Raw genomic sequence first — 18976 nt, 5'->3', positions numbered from 1 at the left:
TTCCTTGGAAACCGAATTCAAAATCCAAGAGATGACAATATTGTTATTTCGGGTCCAGGAGTTCAACAAAGGAGGATCAACACTCTGAGGTATAGGTATAGAACCATCGATAAAACCCACTTTATTCTTCAAAGATAAGGCAAGGGACATTGCACGGTTCCAACTGGTGTAATTTTCACCAGTAAGTAGCTGTGAGACAAGAACTTGCCCGGGGCTGTCTGAATGGTGAAGATAGTATGGGTGTGAAGGTTCGTCAAAAGTGGAACGAGTCGAACTGGTACGAAGACCAGAATCGGAAACACCCGTAGATGAATAAGTCTCCATGGAGTCCCCAAGAAGGTTTGGGATGTAACCTAAGAAGGCAACAGAAAAAAAAATTGAACAACAAATGGAGCACAGCACACCGTTCGGCCAGCCACAAACTTAACCTTCACGGCCAAATTTAGAGGCAAATTAGGTCACGGTAATGGCGCCAGAGCACCAGCACCGAAAGCAATGAAAATAAAATAAAATTAGAGAGAGCACCAGCTCTCGGCCAAATGCGAGATAAATTTTTGGTTTCGGCAACGGCGCCAGAGCACCACCGAAACAGGGGCAAAACGGCCCTCACGGCAACGGCGCCAGAGCACCACCGAAACAGGGGCAAAACGGCCCTCACGGCAATGGCGCCAGAGCACCACGACCAAAACAAGGGCAAAACAGCCCTTCTTCACAGCAGAGACGCTATCTCGCCGAGAAGGAAAAACACGCAGGAGCTTAGCTGCTGTCGAGAAAAAAAATTTTAGGAGGAAGATGAAATCTAACCTTTGTGTCGGGAGATCAGCTGAAATGGAGAGCTGAAATCAGGTCGCCGATGACCGTCGTTGAAATGCGTCGCCGAAATGGTCGAAACCAGTCGCCGGAAATAGGTTGCCGAAAGGTAGGTCGCCGGAATCGCCGAGAGAAGAGTCGCCGACCGAAAATACTCAGAGGATGAGGATCATCCGCTCTGATACCATATTAGAAATCTGGATCAAAAAGAGCCGTTGCTCTTGTTCGTCGGGTTGGCAATAGTCGAGGGGACGAAGACTCTGTTTCGTGATAAAAACGTTTATTGAATTCACTGTTATGCATAACAGGTAAGTTTATACAGGGAAATGTAAAAAGGGTAAAATGGTAAAAATACAAAAAATAAAAAATGAATATATTAATTACATTCTAATACAATAGAAGCCAGAGGAGTACCCATCCCTCTGTAGAAAGAAGAAGGTCCTTTAACTTGTAACGGTGCTGCGAAAGAGGCTGAGAGCCGGCATCCTATTGGAAGGTTGCTGGAGACGAATCATGAGGGTATCCAGAGGATGTCCCGATATGACCCCCGCCATACCACCAACACCTCCGGCGATGAACTCTCTGTCCCGGACAAAAAATGCGAAGACGAGAGGAAGAAGAAAGCAAAGACGAGAGCAAGAAGAGAGGGGGCGAAAAAATTCGTTGGGAGAGGAAGGCCGAGGGAGAGGGAGAACAGAGGGAAATGAGGGAAAAATTTTTGTTCGGGGGAGGGAGAAACACATCCCGCCCGCGATTCATGTGCATAATTCGCAATATACGTATGAAACATGATTCCCGTTTTTGCCTGAGAACTACGGTGAATGGAGTAATAATTCATTTTGGACTAACCCCCCATGACACATTCAAGGTAGGATAAGTTTTGCTAAAACCACTCAAACTCAACATGATCCCAACCCTAACCCAACTTAATTACATGGACAGAGATTTGGTCTATATGTTTTAGGGTAGCAAATCGAGGTCAGATTCAGGTTTTAAAAAATTCCACCCTCACTTGACTGCAACCTACCCTTCTTTGGGTCGGGCTGACTCTGCCCCGACTTTTATCCGATCCGACTTGGGATTTCGGGACCCTGAGTCAGGTCTTGATCCCGAATCTTAAAACCATGCTTCAGACCTGAGCTAGGCTATATCTTCAAAATCTTTCGTTAGCCTCGCGACTGGATAAGGAGCATACAGCATACAAAGACAATGGCGGGAATTTCAGCATTTTTTTCTCTGAGTTCAGCTTGCAGGACGAATTGTCCTTCTATTGAACCATTTATTTGTCCTCCACGCTCGGTCCCTTTCATCCGGAGGCTTCGTTTTCAAAGAACTTGGGGCGTCCGTGGTTTTCAGAATCTGAAATGGACGAGATCAACGGAAGCAAAGAGAGTTAGCGCAGTTGCAGATGACACCGTAGCACCTGAAGAGGAGAATGAATCCACAGCTGAACAACCAGTTTCTGTACCAGTATCACCTTCCGATATGTTAACCATGTTCTTCCAGGCATGTGCTCTCTCCAAGTTATAAGTGAGCGTTTATGGTCGCCTAAGTTTCTCCTCTTACTTTTCTTATTATTATTTTCTTTCTTACTTCTCCATCTACGTCAATTTCACGGTTCCATATCTCGCTGTCAGAGTTGAAAAGGTACTTTTGGTTAAATACTTAAATTTTATCTTAAATATTATGTTTTCCTGTTCATGTGAATGTGGAGGTCACTCTTACCAATTTTTTTGGAATTAGCCACTGGTACGAAGAACTAAGGAAATATGAAACAATGCATGGTAGCAGCAGTGGTGCTGGCTTCCACTCTATTCGTTGTATTATGGATTAAGTATTTTTGTTACTGTGTTACTTGTTCATTATCGGTTCTCCGGCGGCAGGGTTCCACCCTGTAGTTTTATTTAGTTAGAATTATTCTTTGATTTATATGCTATGCTGTGTAAATGAGCATATGGATATAATGGGAACTTCTTCTGAAACCTTCACCCCCCTACAAAAAATCTTCTGCAACACCACAGAAAACGGTGGAAGTACCTTTAGTTTCTAATGTCCCAAGTCATAATACTGGATGCCAAATGATTATTTTGAGGAATCGTGCAATTGATAAAAGTACTATAATTTCCTCCCCATAACTTGACCATAGATGTCAGGTTGACAAATTTTTCTGGATAACACTCACAATCTACTTCTTTCAGATTTTATTTTTTAATTATTATTTTTGGAAGGGTATTTTATTAAGGTCCAAAGGCAAAAACACAGAAAAAAATGGAAGGGGGCAAAAGGGGGCTTACAACAAGAATTGAGTTGCTAATCTCATCCTTAACTAAAGAATCAGTAACAACAATTAGCTTGCTGAAAGACATGATTTCAATTTGAAAGACAATCTAAAGCAGAGTCTTGAATCTTATTGAAAACATGCCAATGATGCAACAGAGGATCCAAGTCTTTTTTGCACCAATTAACGATGACTTAACTATCTCCTTCAACAAAGAGAGAGTTGTCAATGTGAAATTTGAAAGTTAGTAACATACATTGTTGGATAAATGTGAAAATACAAAATTTTTTATGAACCAATTTTAACTCAGATTGGAGAGTAAGAAAAGGGATTCCAGAAAGGATCTTCACATTTCGTTATAAAATTTGAAATTTATTTTCATTCCCATTTGACTCTTTCTTTTAGTATTTTCTTTTATTATCTGAAATAAGAAAACAACTATTGATAGGGAAAAGGTTAATGGCTCAATAATACAGTTTGATTTGATTGACAGGATAAGTTAGTTGCTGCTAATCATGTATTGCAATTTTTTCATTTTCAATTGTTGAAGGATTGTGTTTTTTGGTTTTGATAAAGTTTGCAAGTGACTGATCTACTCCAAGTTGAGCAATATAGAAAAATTGGTTTTAGGGTACCTAATCTTTTCTTGCTCCTATGGGGAGCCTTTATACATGGTTCAACTAATGGCTTGCTTTGGTTTTTGTAATCTTCTTTGGATAAGTACACGGAAGGTTTATCTTATTTAAACTTTCCAATTTATTCAATGATGATTATTTTGATTTAATTTCTGTTTCCAAATGTGAAGGCAGAAGGAACACTGGAAGAATCTGCTATACCCACTGTAACCAAGGCTTTGGAGGTGCAAATCTTTCCTTACCAAAATATGCATCTCTTATATACCAAAAAGAAAAAAGCACCTTCATATTTGTCATTGTGCAGGGCATAGAAGGAATTGCAGATTTCAAAGTTCAGGTCCTTGAAAGCATTGCAAGTGTTGAGGTACACGTAAAAAACTATAGTAGTCTTCTGCTCCAAGCTATTTAGAGTCTTAACTATTTAGCAGTATATTAATGCAGCTTGGTATCAGCACTTTTAACTTTCTAGCTAGAGTTTTGGTAGTGATGTAGTTATGAGCTTGGTTTAAGCAACAAGGTATTCTATACAGATGAACTGTGAACAGGAAACCTTGCTTCTACATTGTGCTAATTTGTCTGGTATGTCAAGTCACAAATAAAAAAGTGTGTTGTCTAGTACTAATACATCAGTTTGTATCAGCTGTTTTGTTCAGTACATGTGTCTTTTTCAGGTATGATTCCCTTCTGGACACTGGTCCACCTGAACAAGTCTTACTAAACCAGGCCGTTTCTTTGGAACAATGGACCAGAAATATCAACCTTATAAAGTTCCTTCAGAGAAACATCAGCGTTTTGTATTAATGTGGAGAATTTTCTGTGACATATCGTTGTTACAATGTTCCTGAATGCTGAGGTTGGGTTAAATTTAGATGACTACCCAGTTTCTTTCTTCTGTTCCAGTTTATGTGATCTTATTTGAGTGAGGAATGTTTTGAAAAATTTTCATCATTTATTCCTTCAGAAATTGACAACTCAAGATCCTAGCATTAGGATATTACAAACATCAGTTCATGAAGATTCCACATGATCAGCTGCAACTAATTTTTCTCTGGACTTTGAAACTTCTTGCTGGTCCTCAGACAAGAGGCTAAAATTTAACTAAAAGCATCTGTCTTGGTGCCATGTAATGAGCTGATGTTACTGCTTCTTTTTTCTGTTCTCTTCTTCACTAAATACATGATGGGTTGTGAGAGTAAAATTTTAATGTTTCTATTGGGCCATAACCTAGTAGACAGGCAAATGTGAAAATTGATATACTAATATTTTTTCCCTTTTTTCTATGGGATACTAGAGTCATGTACAAACACAATTAATATAACCTAGGTTGCATGCCTATTCATGTGGAAATTGACATAAGGCCACATTTGCAGGACAGTATCACTCCCCCACCCCCTTAGGACCACTTTGTTTTCTACAATTATCCTAGGTTTTAGTTTCAAAAGTAGCATGTGAATTTTTTCTAATTACTTGTCCCCTTGAAAAATCTCCGTTTTAGTTCTCTATACTCATTGAATGCCAAAAGAGATTATATAAATGAAATAGATGAAATTTGTTAAAATACTGATATAGGGGTATTTTGGTCACAGTGTCATATGGATCTCATTAAGTTACAGCAAGCTAGATTTCGTATTAGGAGTTTATCTTTCAATTTTCATTGAATTTTGACTTGTATTCATGAAGTTATATGTATGTCTGTAAGGAAAGGCAGAATGGTCCTTCATGTAATCTTCACTTAAGTGAAATAGTTAAAAGAGTGAGCTCAACTTCTGAGTCCTCATTCAACGCAGTATCCAGTGCTGCTTCTGCCTCTCTTTTGTCTCCTTATTTTCCCTTTTTCTTCTCCTTTAATCCTCTTATTATTGCAATTTTACATTGTATCGGAGCAATAGGTGTCGATTTTGGGAGGCTCTTCTGCAAAATTTGAGTTCTCTCCATGATTTTGTCATCCCTACGAAAGGTTTTTCAAACAATCTCTACTGGTAGGGTAAAGGTCAGATTTTTTCCTCTTTTTTTTCTATGGAAGGTTCTTCAAACAATCTCTCTATTGGTACAATAAAAGTCAAATCTTTTCCTTTTTTTTTTTCTTCTGCCATAACCATTTGGTTGATGGCTTCTGCCACTCAGTTGGATGTTATGTTCCGTCCATCATCTCTTGCCTACCTGCATCTGCCTTGTTGTTGAGATTTAGAATGAAATTTGTGGGGATTGATAGCTAAATTGGGAGTTGTGATTGTTATTACTCATTTTGTTTGTTGTGGTTGTGCCCTAATTTGGAATTGTGGGGCTCATTTGCCATGTGCTGGGTGGAGTTTGTGTTCATTGGTTTGTTGGATTAAGTGTATCACCTTGGGTACATTTATAGTGTATTTTTAAGGACTATATGGCTGAATCAAGCAAAAACGTTGCTTTAATTAAGCTTTATGATAGTTCAGATGGTAAAGACTCTCAATCCATTCAGATCGCTTTTGTAAAGTTTAATTGCGTTCAAGTATGTGAATAGGTCCAAATCTATTCTCTTGTTCTTAAAGGCAAAAAGGAAGGTCAAATTAATAAGGGATGATCTTTCTAATCCCATAACTGAATATTAGGAGGCCGAAGACAATTAAGTGATGACTTGGTTAATAGTATGGGGTCACAATTTAGTGATCAGATCTTGAGTTGTGGGACTTCAAAGAGAATTTGGACTACATTGACTTCAATTTTGTCTCATGATAGCAATTTGTTTAAGAATATATGAATTCTATGTCTGATATTTTAACATACAAAGAGGTGACGCATCAGTCACTGACTACTTTATAGAGATGAGGGGTGTTTTATAGGAAATTAATACTTTTCATCCTTTGTTACGAATGTAGATGATATTCGTATGGAGAAAAATCAAATTCAGGTGGCAAGGTTTTTAGATAGCCTTGGATCTGAGTATGACACAATTCAAACACAGTTGTTAGCTAATGATGATGTGACTACTTTAGCACAAGCTTTTAACCATGTCCTTCGGGCAGAAGGAGCAACGACGAGTAAAAGTGAGAAAGACACAAGACTCACTGATGCAACTGTTCTCAACCTCCACTCATCATTTAGTCAGTGTGAGGTCCGAGGCCATGGAGACAGTAATAGAAGTCGTGGTGGAGACTCCTCTACTTGAGGCTGTAGACGTAGTGACAGAGAGGATAGAAAGTATGTTAATTGTGGCCGAACAAACCAATTTTCTGATAAATGTTGAGAAAAGTTTAGAAAGCCATCATGGGGCAACTCCACTATGACTGGTAGGGAGAATGTTTAATATTCTGGTCCACATGAGGAAATTCAGCAATTACTCCATAGACTTGGTCAATTGACCTTCACACCTACCACTGAGACAGATTCCTCTTCCTCGGCAAGTGACACAATGCGAGCACAAGTATGCTAGCACTGATTGTGTCTCATTTTCCCTCTTGGATCATCAATATTAGTCCTATCATCAAGTTACTTTAGCTGATGGGTCTATCTCCCTGATTTAGGGGGAGGATAGTGTGTGTTAGGAATTAGACACCCTAATTCAATACTAACAAGAGAAATATAATCGCATAAGAAGAAATAATCAAGCACGAAATACACAATATTTATGCAGGTTCGCCTCAAGGTAAGACTACATCCCATCTTCTGCCACTATAATCATTCACTATGATGAAGAAGTTTGCAAGAGAAAATCGCACACACCATTCTCTCTGTGTTTTTCTCTAACCTCTATCTAGGCAACTCGTGATCCTCAATCACTCTTATGACGGTGCCCCCTAATGCTAGGAGTCGGAAAGGTTTAGGAGAGTCAAAAATGGTATCAGAGCCAAGGATTAACTTTGGTTCTTTCTATTTAGATTTACATACTTCCAAAATAGTTATGACCCAAAACTGGTCACATTCCAAACAACATTTGTAAAATACAAATATACCAAAGACCTCAATCGGTCAGTCAGAAGGAACTTAACGGTCCTTCTTATGACGCAATATTAAAAACTGGATAGACCCATGTTTGTCCAATAATAGGCTATCCACATGGATGACATGACAAACATAATCCAATATTAAACAATATAATGGATTTAGTTGGTGATATTCATCACAGTTTCTTTATGAAAAGTTGCTGTGAGAAATACACTGCAGAATATGTTGCCTTCCTATGCGTAGGAATAGAAAGCGACTTGAATGAACAAGTACAAAAACTCAAGAGGAATAAATGCCCATCTTGAGGTACTAAAAACAGGATATACTCAACCTACAGTAATAACTCCTTACAGACTGACAAAGTTTTGTAGATCAAGAAATAGATCACTCTAGGATATTAGCACCTATCCGAGGGATGAAAACTAAATTGGTTAATAACAAACCAAGTAGAAAAGAATTAGAGGAAGTTATTTGTAAAATAGCTTCAGTAAAAAATCAACAAAGTGTAGATAAAGATCGTCTTATACGAGACACATCTTCGCGACTCAAAATAATAAATTAAGAGAACTTGTTGTTCAAGATACTTCTCCATTCATAACTTTGTATCGATTGGAACGTCTTCTTTAGATTTTGTTCCAAAAATTAGAAGAGACAGCGTCTCAACTAAAATTCCTAAATGTCTGAACAAATAGGAATAGAATGTACTTCTCTTCAAAATAGTGTTCATGTACTTCATGAAACACAAGGAAAATATGAAGAACATCCTAACCTTATGTAGGATGGATAAAAATGGACAATGAATATCCCTCAGATAACTGAAGTCTACAATATAGATTGGATTGAGTTCCAAAAGAAATCCTTCGTCTTCCACAAGGAACGATCTGTAGAAATACAGGATACCGACTCAGGTACCTTCTGCTACAGATTATTAAGTGAATCAGACTTAGCCAAGCTAAAACGATTCAAATATGTCCATTATGGACTAGTTTGTATAGGATTAGACCCCTTAATACGAATCAACCAAAATTTACCCTTCAAAGCAGCTATCGTAGATGACTTAGTTAGGAATAATTTTGAAAAAGCCCTACTCGGAGGAGTTAGAGAAAATTTAGGATTAGGCCCAGTCTCCTTTATTACCTGGCCCAATCTACAAATAGATTTAGATGACAAACATATCCAGGATACCTTGTCCCTAAAAATCTACACAGATAACAGGTCTAAAAATGGCATTCAACCAGGAAGAAGAGTAACACGCATACTCATATGCGTAGTTTCAAGAGGAATCAATATTGGAAAGGCTCCAGTTAAGGATTCAAAGAAAATTACGGAATTATCCAAAAATATTGGATATTCGGAAAATTTGACCATAGAAGAACTCGACCCTAGAGAATTAACATGGCCAATAGAATGGGTAGTCCAACCTATGGCTCCCAGATACCTTCCCCTCTCCCGAAAAACCATAAAGGAGATAGAAGGAAAACTAGTGATTACCAACACTAGACCCAACTTTACCCTCGAATAGGATAGGCCCTCTACATCTTCTAGTAGAGCCTCAACCAGTTCCCATTTCGAAGCAATAGGAAACCCAAGGCCCAATGCCTATGTTCCACTTCACATCGATGATGGCACATAGCCCATACAAAGCCTTGGGCCCATCAATAGGAAATAGTGACATAATCACCTATTCCAACCAAACATTAAAGTCTTATGGAAAGAGCCTTACCAGGTTAGAAAATGCCGTTGATAATCTACAACAAAAAGTAAATGTCCTCTATGATGAACATAAACATAGAGAAATAATAAAATGTCAAAGTATCCTAGAAAACATTCTAGAAAAAATTGTCAATGGAAATATTCTTGTTTTTTTTTTTAAGAATTAACAGAACTAAAACAAAGTTTAGATAATCTAAACAAAGATAAAATGCAAGAACTTCTAACCGAGGTCTTAGCATTAAAAGAACATTTAGGTTCTCGTAGACCATCAAGGTATAAAACCCCTTTTACACCTTGGACTCCAAAATGATCTATAGGTAGAAACTTTTAAATCATTTAGAATTTTGTAGAGAAAGCCTAGCCCTTGCTCTACAAGACAGAGATAATCTTCAACCTGAAGATGATACAATCCCATCCCAAGTAATGTATCATGATGAGACATAATGATCGTGTCTACAAATTAAGACGCAAGATCAAAAGAATTAAACAAAAGCTAAACCTCTTAGCTTTATAAAATGATCTATAGAGAAAGACTATTAGATCGTTTAAGAATGACAAGAACAGAAAGAATTCGTGTTCTGCAAATAAGAGATAATCTTAGACCAGTAAATGAAACTATGATCGCTTACATCGAGTTTCATACTGAATGGATAAGATTTAATAATAGAGCACGCACATGGAAATCTATCTTAGTTTTAAACAATTCTGATTTCTTTTTGCTGAGTGCTATCCCAGTATTTTTTAAGGCATTTAGTACCTTAAGTAATTGCTCTTTATGTTGATCTTTTTTTTAAGAGAAAACTAGGATATCGTCAACATAAACTAAGCAAAATTTAAAGAATGGTTTGAGGATATCGTCCATTCTTCTTTGAAATATATTGGGTGCTTGTTTTAACCCGAAGGGCATAACAAGACAAAACTAGGGCAACTGAAATACAAGTGTGAAATCTCCAAACTATCCTAATGAAACAACAGTCAATATATCGTGGACCTTCTGTGTAAGGCATTAATTAGAATCCATAACTTACAGTGTGCACACTACACATAAACTTTTTTCAATTTTTGTTCTATTTGTTCCAAATTTTCTTGTCAATCTTTTATTTGTCAGTCATCTCACTAAATCTCTAAATTGTTCTGTAACTTTCTCTCTTAATCTTGTGTCTTTTAAAACTTGCAGACGAAAAAGACGATTGGCTCCGTACATGAGAATTTCAAAACAAAAAAAGAAGAAATGATTGTGTTCTCATGGAATTCCTATGGAACTGGATCCCTTCGAAAGCGTTCAGCCATTCGAGACCTCCTCTCTTCATCCAAAACCTCCATTATCTTTATTCAGGAAACCAAGAACCAAACTATGGATGATTAGATTGTTCAAAAGCTCTGGAAATCCTCATCCCTTGCATGGACTGCCGTCCATGCTACTAGGCACTTTGGTGGAATCCTGGCGATGTAGAACATTAACCTCATTGTGCACCTTTCCTCATTCTCTATCAGCCTTTGCATCCGTGATCGAACTACTGGTTCCATGTGGGGAATTACTGGGGTTTATGGGCAGACCCGATACATGCGCGTTACAATGTCTGGGAAGAACTTGACTCCACTTCCCTACTCTGGCAACATGCATGGCTAATAATTGGTGATTTTAACACCATTCACTTCTGGGATGAAAAATCTCCCCCTTGTAATTGTATCACCTCGTCCATGAGGATGTTTGTAGACTTCATTGGAGGGAATGAATTGGAGGAAATCCCCCTCTCTGGAAAAAACTTCACTTGGACCAATGGGTGCCAACAGGATCCTGTTCTCTCCAAGTTGGATCAGTTTTTTGCCAACAACTCTTGGCTCCAGCTCTAATCTTTGGTCGAATCCTTAATAGGGTTTGCTTTGATCATTGGCCTATTAGATACCAAGCTCAAGGAATGGGATCCTAGGCCTTTTAGATTTGACAATTCTTGGCTTGGTCAGACTGATTTTGATCAGCTCGTCTCTAACTTCTGGTCTAATACTGTGACAGTGGGTCCCTTAGCTTGCAACCTCCCCCAAAAACTGAAACTCATCAAACCTCATCTAAAGGCCCGGGCTTCTAACAATCAGACCATTGCTGCCACGACAAAGACCTCCATCCCTGTGGACCTTTTATCCCTTGACAGTGCTGAAAAAACTCGTCCTCTTTCCACTGTAGAATTCTAACTTTGTTCCTCTCTTCAACATTGTCTTCAACAAATCACTCATTTGGAACTTACCCGTTGGAAACAACGGGCCTGATTCGAATGGCTATCGGAAAGAGACGGAAACACCCGATTCTTTCATGCCATTGCATTGTCAGGCACAGGACTAATTGAATTACCTCCCTTATTGGTGACCTCTGATCGGTCTGCCATTTCTAATGCTTTTATTAGTTTTTTTTGCAGATCTCTACAAGGAGTGCCCCCTGTTAGGAATTAAATGCCCTAATTCCAAACTAAAGAGAGCAATAATAATAATCGCAGAAGAAAAGAAAAGCAAGCACAAGAACAAACAAGATTTATACAAGTTCGCCTCAAGGTGAGACTACGTCCTTTCTTCTGCTGCTGCAGTAATCCACTATAAAGATGAAATAGTTTACAAGAGAAATTGCACACACTTACATGTGTTTTTCTCTAACCTCTCAGGCTGCAACTTTAGATGCTCCTCAGGATGATGATACTCGTCAAGGTGATAAAACCCTAACAACGGCGCCCCCATATATAAAGAGAAAATTAGAGCATCCGGATTATAAGTGTGAAATCCCCACACTACCCTTAATGACAGAGCAACCAATATATCGACCCGTCGAGGGCTCCCCGCCCCCCTTCCAACCCCCCCGGCGACCTTACCGCGAAGGTCGATTCGCGCCAGAGGGTAAGGTGTTAATTAGGCTTCACAACTTAATACCCCTGGCATCCAAAAATTAGTTGTTTCCAATTCTTCCATGTCCCTCCTGCTATGGCATCCCTGATTGAATTACCTTTTTCAACTCTGGAAACCAAAAAAGCCACACTTGGGATTACTGCAGATCGCACCCCTAGCCCAGACGGCTTCAATGGTGAATTCTATTACTTCTGTTGGCCTTTTATCAATTCGGATATCTAGGTTTTGTCCAAGAATTCTACCACAATGGTATTCATTCAAAAGCATTGGCACCTCTTTCATCTCTTTTGTCCCGAAGAACAATGCCCCTGAGCATCCTGCGAATTTCAGACCCATCAGTCTGATTCCAGCCCTTAAAAATCCTGTCCCGGCTCCTTGCCAGAAGACTAAAAGTTGTTCTCCCCCTTGTCATCAGTCCTGGCCAATGCGCCTTCATAAAAAACCGGTCCATCCTTGACTCCATGGTGACATATGAGCTGCACCACCACTTCATGAGTCCTGGATGACCCACGTTCATCCTTAAACTTGATATGGAGAAAGCTTTTGATAGGGTCAATTGGAACCTCCTTGACGAGACCCTGGACAACATGAGGTTTGGAGTAAATGGAGGTTCTGGATCCATAGCTGTCTCCTTTGCTTGTTATTCTCTTTTCCTCAATGGTGCCGTAATTGGCTACTTTCAAGGCTCAAGGGAATACGGCAGGGAGATCATCTCTCCCCCCTCCTCTTTAACATTGTGGCGGAATATCTATCTTCCTTAACCCGCGCTGCCAAAGACAGAGGCTAGCTGCTCCCCACCTCGCCCCACTAGGAATTCAATATCCCTTTTCTACAGTTCGTGGATGATACGATCTTCTTTGGGGTTGGCACGTTGGGCGAGGTAAAAAAATCAAAGCTCTCCTAAGCCTCTTTAGAATCACCTTTAGCAGAAGGTTAACTGGGGGAAAACATCTATCATAGGCATCCACATTGATGATAATCAGCTCAGTCAGATGGCATCCTTTCTCGGGTGCGGGATTGGTACTCTTCCCATTACTCATTTGGGTCTTCCCTTATTCGACTATTGCCCAAACAAATTGCTTTGGTCCCTTGTAATTGAACGCTTGGAAGTCAGACTCGCCACCTGGAGAGGCCACCTCCTATCAAAAGCTGGGAGGATCATTCTCTTAAAGTCTTGCATTGCCAGTATTCTCGACTATTATCTATCTTTCTTGAGCTGTCCAGCTTTGATCTACAATCAAGTTGATGCTATTAAGCAGCGTTTTCTCTGGCGAGGAAGTAATGAAGCTTTCAAATACCATTTAGTATCCTGGAAAGACATCTGCCAACCAAAACACTCTGGTGCCTAGGCATGAGCAACCAAAAGCATGAACATGGCCTTTCTCTTGAAATGGTCCTGACATTTTTACTCTAATCTGAACACCATCTGGAGACCGATGGTGGCTAGCAACTTAAGCTGGATTGCCCTTGGTGGATTCTTGGTGGAAGAAGAAATCAACTTTCCCCTCTTTGGTGTTCTTACCTATTGAATTTATGGGAAAGAGAAAAAATTTATTGATTTGATGTAATCAGAGTACATGAACCCCTATTTATAATAAAGGAAAGTAGTAGATTCCAATTATAATTAAACTACCCTTGTTCCAATTTCACCCAAACTCTAACACTTAAAGATAAGTTCTAGCATAATTAAATAACTCAATATAAATAGAAGATTAACATAACTAAAACACCTTTAAACTGAGACTCTCATGTGAGGCTACCTTTTGTGAGACTCTTGTAAGACTCCACCATATTAATTTTGGCTATGTGAGACTGCTTACTGTGAGAGTCATGTAAGAGGCTTCCATATCTTCTCTTCAACACTCCCTCTCAAGCCGGAGTTTATAACTTCAACTTTCAATGAAAAAAATTCTTGGTCTTCAATTTTAATTGCTACAAAAATTTCTTCATAGATACAAAAACTTCATATTTTGTACTCCACCTTTCTTGAATATTTTTGTCACAATAAAATTACCACAACATATGGAATAAAATACTTCTTTCTTTTACTTCTTCTTCTACTTCTCCCTGTCAAACTGGGAGGTAATGGCAGTCATCTCAGCTTGAAACAAATAACATAGATGTAGTAATAATCTTCTCCATCATGGTGTCCCAAGGATAAGTACGAAACTGGACATAGACTCTCAAAAGGTAAAAATGGGTGATAAAACATAAATCGAAACCAACCTCAAAGGATTTTGAACAAAAATAGTGACAATAATCACTAAAGTGGGTAATGCCTGTCATTCACAAGACAACGACAAAAAACCCAAGGGTACTAACAAAAAGTCTCAATGGACTTAAAACACCCACATATATAAAAAAGACCAACAAAACCAACTCACCTAAAGGTTGGTCAAAGGGGATAAACGAGAGTCAAATAAGGATGGTAGGAGAAAGGTAACCAACAAAAAGGGGTAAGTGAGATATTTTACTGATATTGTTGATCTCAAAAAGTGACGAAAAAAATTTGGCTTAAATTCGAATTTTTTAATGCAACAGGATACCAACGTGACCTTTGATTCTTCCAATGCGAATATATCCTTAAATATAGATCAGATTGACATGAAATTTTCTCCTTCTAAAACTAGACTTAAATACCTTTCATACAAGTATAACTTCTCTTCATAAAATATACTTATTTTGAGATAAATAATCTGATAAGTTTCGGTCTATGTAATTTGTCCGAACTCACTTTCAACTTTTGTCAGCATGACCATTGACTATTCCAGGATTAATATCTCCATATAAAAAACTCTGATCGAGAATTGGTTGAATAGGTAAGAACATAGACTTACAAATCTTTCATTTAATATATAATTCTCCATAAAACGTCTCGTTCTTGATAACATAAAATGGCTCGAAAGTTGAAGCTTTCTGCTGCTGCTCGAACCTCTCTTGCAGTCTGACCTTTGCTGCTTTAAATATTGATTTCTCTTTGTAGATAACTTCGATTGCAAAAATTCCTTTTTCCTTGGAAAGTAGACTTGAATATCTTTCCGTCAATATATAATATGCAATATGAAAAGCTGAGTATAGAGGTGAAAACTCAAAGAAAATAAAGGGTATTAGGACTAAAAAGTGAAAAAAAAAATAGATACAAACCTAAACTGGTAGAGATAATAGATCAGAAAAGTATCACATTATCTTTGAGGGTTGACCAGGTCAACTCACAGAACCTGCTCTGATACCATGTTGAATTTATGGAAAAGAGAAAAACTTCATTGACTTATGTAATTAGAGAAACCTCTATTTATAATAGAGGAAAGTAGTAGAGTTTAATTACAATTAAACTCTAACACTTAAAGATAAGTCTTAGCATAATTAAATAACTCAACATAAATAGAAACTAACATAACTAAAATACCTTTAAACTGAGACTCTCCTGTGAGACCACCTTTTGGGAGACTCTTGTAAGATTCCACCATATTAATTCTGGCTCTGTGAGACTGCTTATTGTGAGAGTCATGTAAGAGGCTTCCATATCTTCTCTTCAACACTACCTTTCTCTTCTCCACGTTTGGACGAAGGGTGTCAAATTTCGCGAGGGTAATGGTGTTTCTCTTCATTTCTGGTATGACTGGTGGGTTGGGGCGGGTCCCCTATTTGAAGAATTTGCTCCCCTCCTTTAGATCAGTCTGAGGAAAAATGCCTCCATTGCTGAGATGTGGATTGCTGCTGGGAGATGGAACATGCACTTCAGGAGGGACCTCTTGGAAGATGAATCTTGCCTCATAATCAGCCTCCTTCAACTCCTTCAACTTCTTGAACAGGTCAGAATTAGGGAGCACACCCCAAGATAGAATCCTATGGTGCTTTGTAAGTAGTGGATCATTTTTTGGTTTCCTCAGCTTACCACATAATCGGTGGCTGGTCTACAAGCTCTGCTCCCCATGTGACCACCATAGCTTGGTCCCTGCTCCCCTGAAGATAAAGTTTTTCTTCTAGTGCGCTATAAGGGACAGCATCCTCTCGTCTGACATTCTGAGAAGAGGGAACCTTCATGCCACCTAGCAATGTGTTCTCTGCAACATCGATGATGAAACCATTTCTCATCTTCTGCTGCATTGCTGCTATGCCTGGTACATCTGGTCAAACATCTTGAACATAATCAACATCAAGTTCTGCTTTCCAATTAACCTCCCTGCCATGGGCCAACTCATCCTCAATATGTGGCTTCCAAAGCTAGGAATTTTTCTTCTCTCAACCTGTTTTGCCCACATTCCATGGGCCATATGGAAGGAATGAAACCAGAGGCGTTTTGCTCATAAATCCCGATCTGCCAACGATCTTTGCATCTCCCTGACGGGTCAGATATCCACATGGCTTCACTCCAAGAAGGAATTAGCTGGTTCCATGGCCACATCCCTCCGTCACAATTGCCACATCCCTCCGTCACAATTGCCACATCCTCGCCAACCTTTCATCTCCCACCCGTGCTCCTCCCAACATTGCCCTGAAGCTGCCCCCTCCTAGCTACATCAAACTCAACTTTGACAGTTGCGCCCATGGATGCGTGGTATAGCTGGAGTTGGAGGTGTCTTCAGTGATTCTCAAGGAAGTCCTTTTATTCTATGTAGGTCCATTGGGATTGGCCGACTCTACTGAGGCAGAACTCTCCACTCTTCTCCAAGGACTTAACCTCTTCACTGCCCACCTCAGTGGGTCCCTTATCATTAAAAGCGACTCCCTCACTGTGATTAGATGGTTCTCCTTTGTTGTGGAGCCACCGTGGTGACATTGGCCGGCTTATCACCTGATTAACGACATTGTATCTCTTCTTATTTGTACTTGGACTCATGTTTATCGTTCAACCATCTCGCTAGTTGACTCCCTGGCTAAATAGGGCACCCCTTTAGCCTTTTGTCCCCCTCCCCTTCTTAATAAAATTCTCTTTTTCATCATAAAAAAAAGGACGAGACACAATACAAACGCTTAGTGGGTAAGTTGATTTATGCTACTGTTACCAGGCTTGTTATATCATTTGCAGTGGGAGTGGTGAGTCAATTCATGGAAAACCTAAAAAGAGTACATTTGGAAGCCACTTGGAAGATTCTAAAGTATTTGAAAGGTGCTCCTAGAAAAGGTCTTCTATATACTCGTAATGAGAAAATTAATGTGTTGGGATATTCTGGTGCAGGCTATGCTAACTGGAAGATGGATAGGAGGTCTACCATTGGGTACTATTGCTTTGTTTGGGATTACTTAGTGAGTTGGAAGAGTAAGAAATAAGCTGTAGTGGCTAGATCTAGCACTAAGGCAGAGTATAGGGCAATGACTCACATAATTAGTGAACTTATATGGGTAAAATCAGTTCTAGTTTAGTTTGGATTTCATATTCTAGAGCCTATGGTTATGAAGTGTGACAATCAAATTGCCATGTTCATAGTCAATAACTCAGTATTCCACGAGATGACTAAACACATATAGGTTGGTTGCCATTTCATTAGATACACTGTTATACAAGGGAAAGTAGTTAATCTATATGTGAAGTCCACAGAAAACTTGGTGATGTGTTTACAAAACCCCTTGGAAAGCATGAATATTTGGTGTTTTCTGACAAGCTGGATCTATTTAACATTTACTCTCCAGCTCGAGGAGTGTTAAGCTACTGGTATAGGGTATTTTTGGTCACTTCATAGTCTCATATGGATCTCATTAAGTCACAGAAAGTTAAGACTTCATATTAGGACTTTTATCTTTCAATGTTCATTGAATTTTGACTTGTATTTATGAAGTTATAAGTATGTTTGTAAGGAAGGACAGAATGGTTCTTCTTCTCTTTTGTCTCCTTATTTTCCCCTTTTCTTCTCCTTTATCCCTCTCTATATTGCAATTTACAAAATTAAACTGAATGACTTTTTCTATATGCAGCTGACAAAACAGACCACAATACAAGCAACTGGGGTGGCCTCAAATATGGTTGAAGCAATACAAGGATCAGGCTTCAAGTTGCAGACACTGAATCTGAGCTTTGAGGACGAAGAGGATTTAAAAAACTAGACACTAGTCAAATTCTGCATTGAGTGAGAGAGCGAGGAACTCAGATCATGTTGGGGGTTTCATTGTTGTGTCAGTCATTGCAAGCTCCTTCATCGTTCTGGAATCAAAGGCTGCAGAGGATTTTCTTTTGGACAGAATGCAAAATCATTGGGAAATCAGTTGTGCTGTCTGGACCCTGCCGATACGGTGCGACTAAGAAGGTCACTTCTGCTCTTGCCATGAAGTTTGTCTAGTTCTTTTAGTGGTTATATATCTTTAGTAATTTCCTGATTTATTATCAGCTTGAGACCCTCATTAGTGATTTAGCACCTGTAGAGTTTGTTCCAATCCTGTAAGAGTAACATTGGGAAGTGGAAGTTGAACTCTCTAATGACCATGAATGTTAGTTTTTGTCAACTCTCAAGATCAATTACCCTAATTAGCCAAGAAAAAAAATGGCAGTGTTATGCACGCAATAACATTATTAAGTTATTTAGAGTCTAATTAATTATTTTTTTAATTTATTTTACTTTATTTCAGTTAAAGAATTAATAAGCCACAGGGGCATTTTTGTAATATTTTATCTATAAGGATATTTTTGTAATTTTTTATCTTAATCCTTGTAAGGGTGAACCCTATTTAAGGGGTAAGAGTAATGAGAGAGGCAAACATTGATTTAGCATAAACAAGGGTTTTGAATTCTCCTCAA

At 38.8% G+C, this 18976-nt stretch overlaps 1 long non-coding RNA gene across 1 annotated transcript; it reads left to right on the top strand.

Moving 5' to 3' along the window:
• Positions 1 to 1906: 1906 nt before the first annotated feature.
• LOC137942007 (uncharacterized) lies at positions 1907 to 18765 on the top strand. The gene is made up of 4 exons (XR_011110460.1): positions 1907 to 2320; positions 3898 to 3947; positions 4028 to 4087; positions 18160 to 18765. It is a non-coding gene; the product is annotated as an uncharacterized lncRNA (long non-coding RNA).
• The last annotated feature ends 211 nt before the right edge of the window (positions 18766 to 18976 follow it).

Source organism: Aristolochia californica, unplaced genomic scaffold, assembly GCF_029961685.1.
Source record: "Aristolochia californica isolate CCGP_79_NKW_82.1479 unplaced genomic scaffold, dmAriCali1.0.hap1 SCAF_9, whole genome shotgun sequence".
NCBI classification, from domain to species: Eukaryota; Viridiplantae; Streptophyta; class Magnoliopsida; order Piperales; family Aristolochiaceae; genus Aristolochia; species Aristolochia californica.
This window is presented reverse-complemented; position numbering and strand designations above follow the sequence as displayed.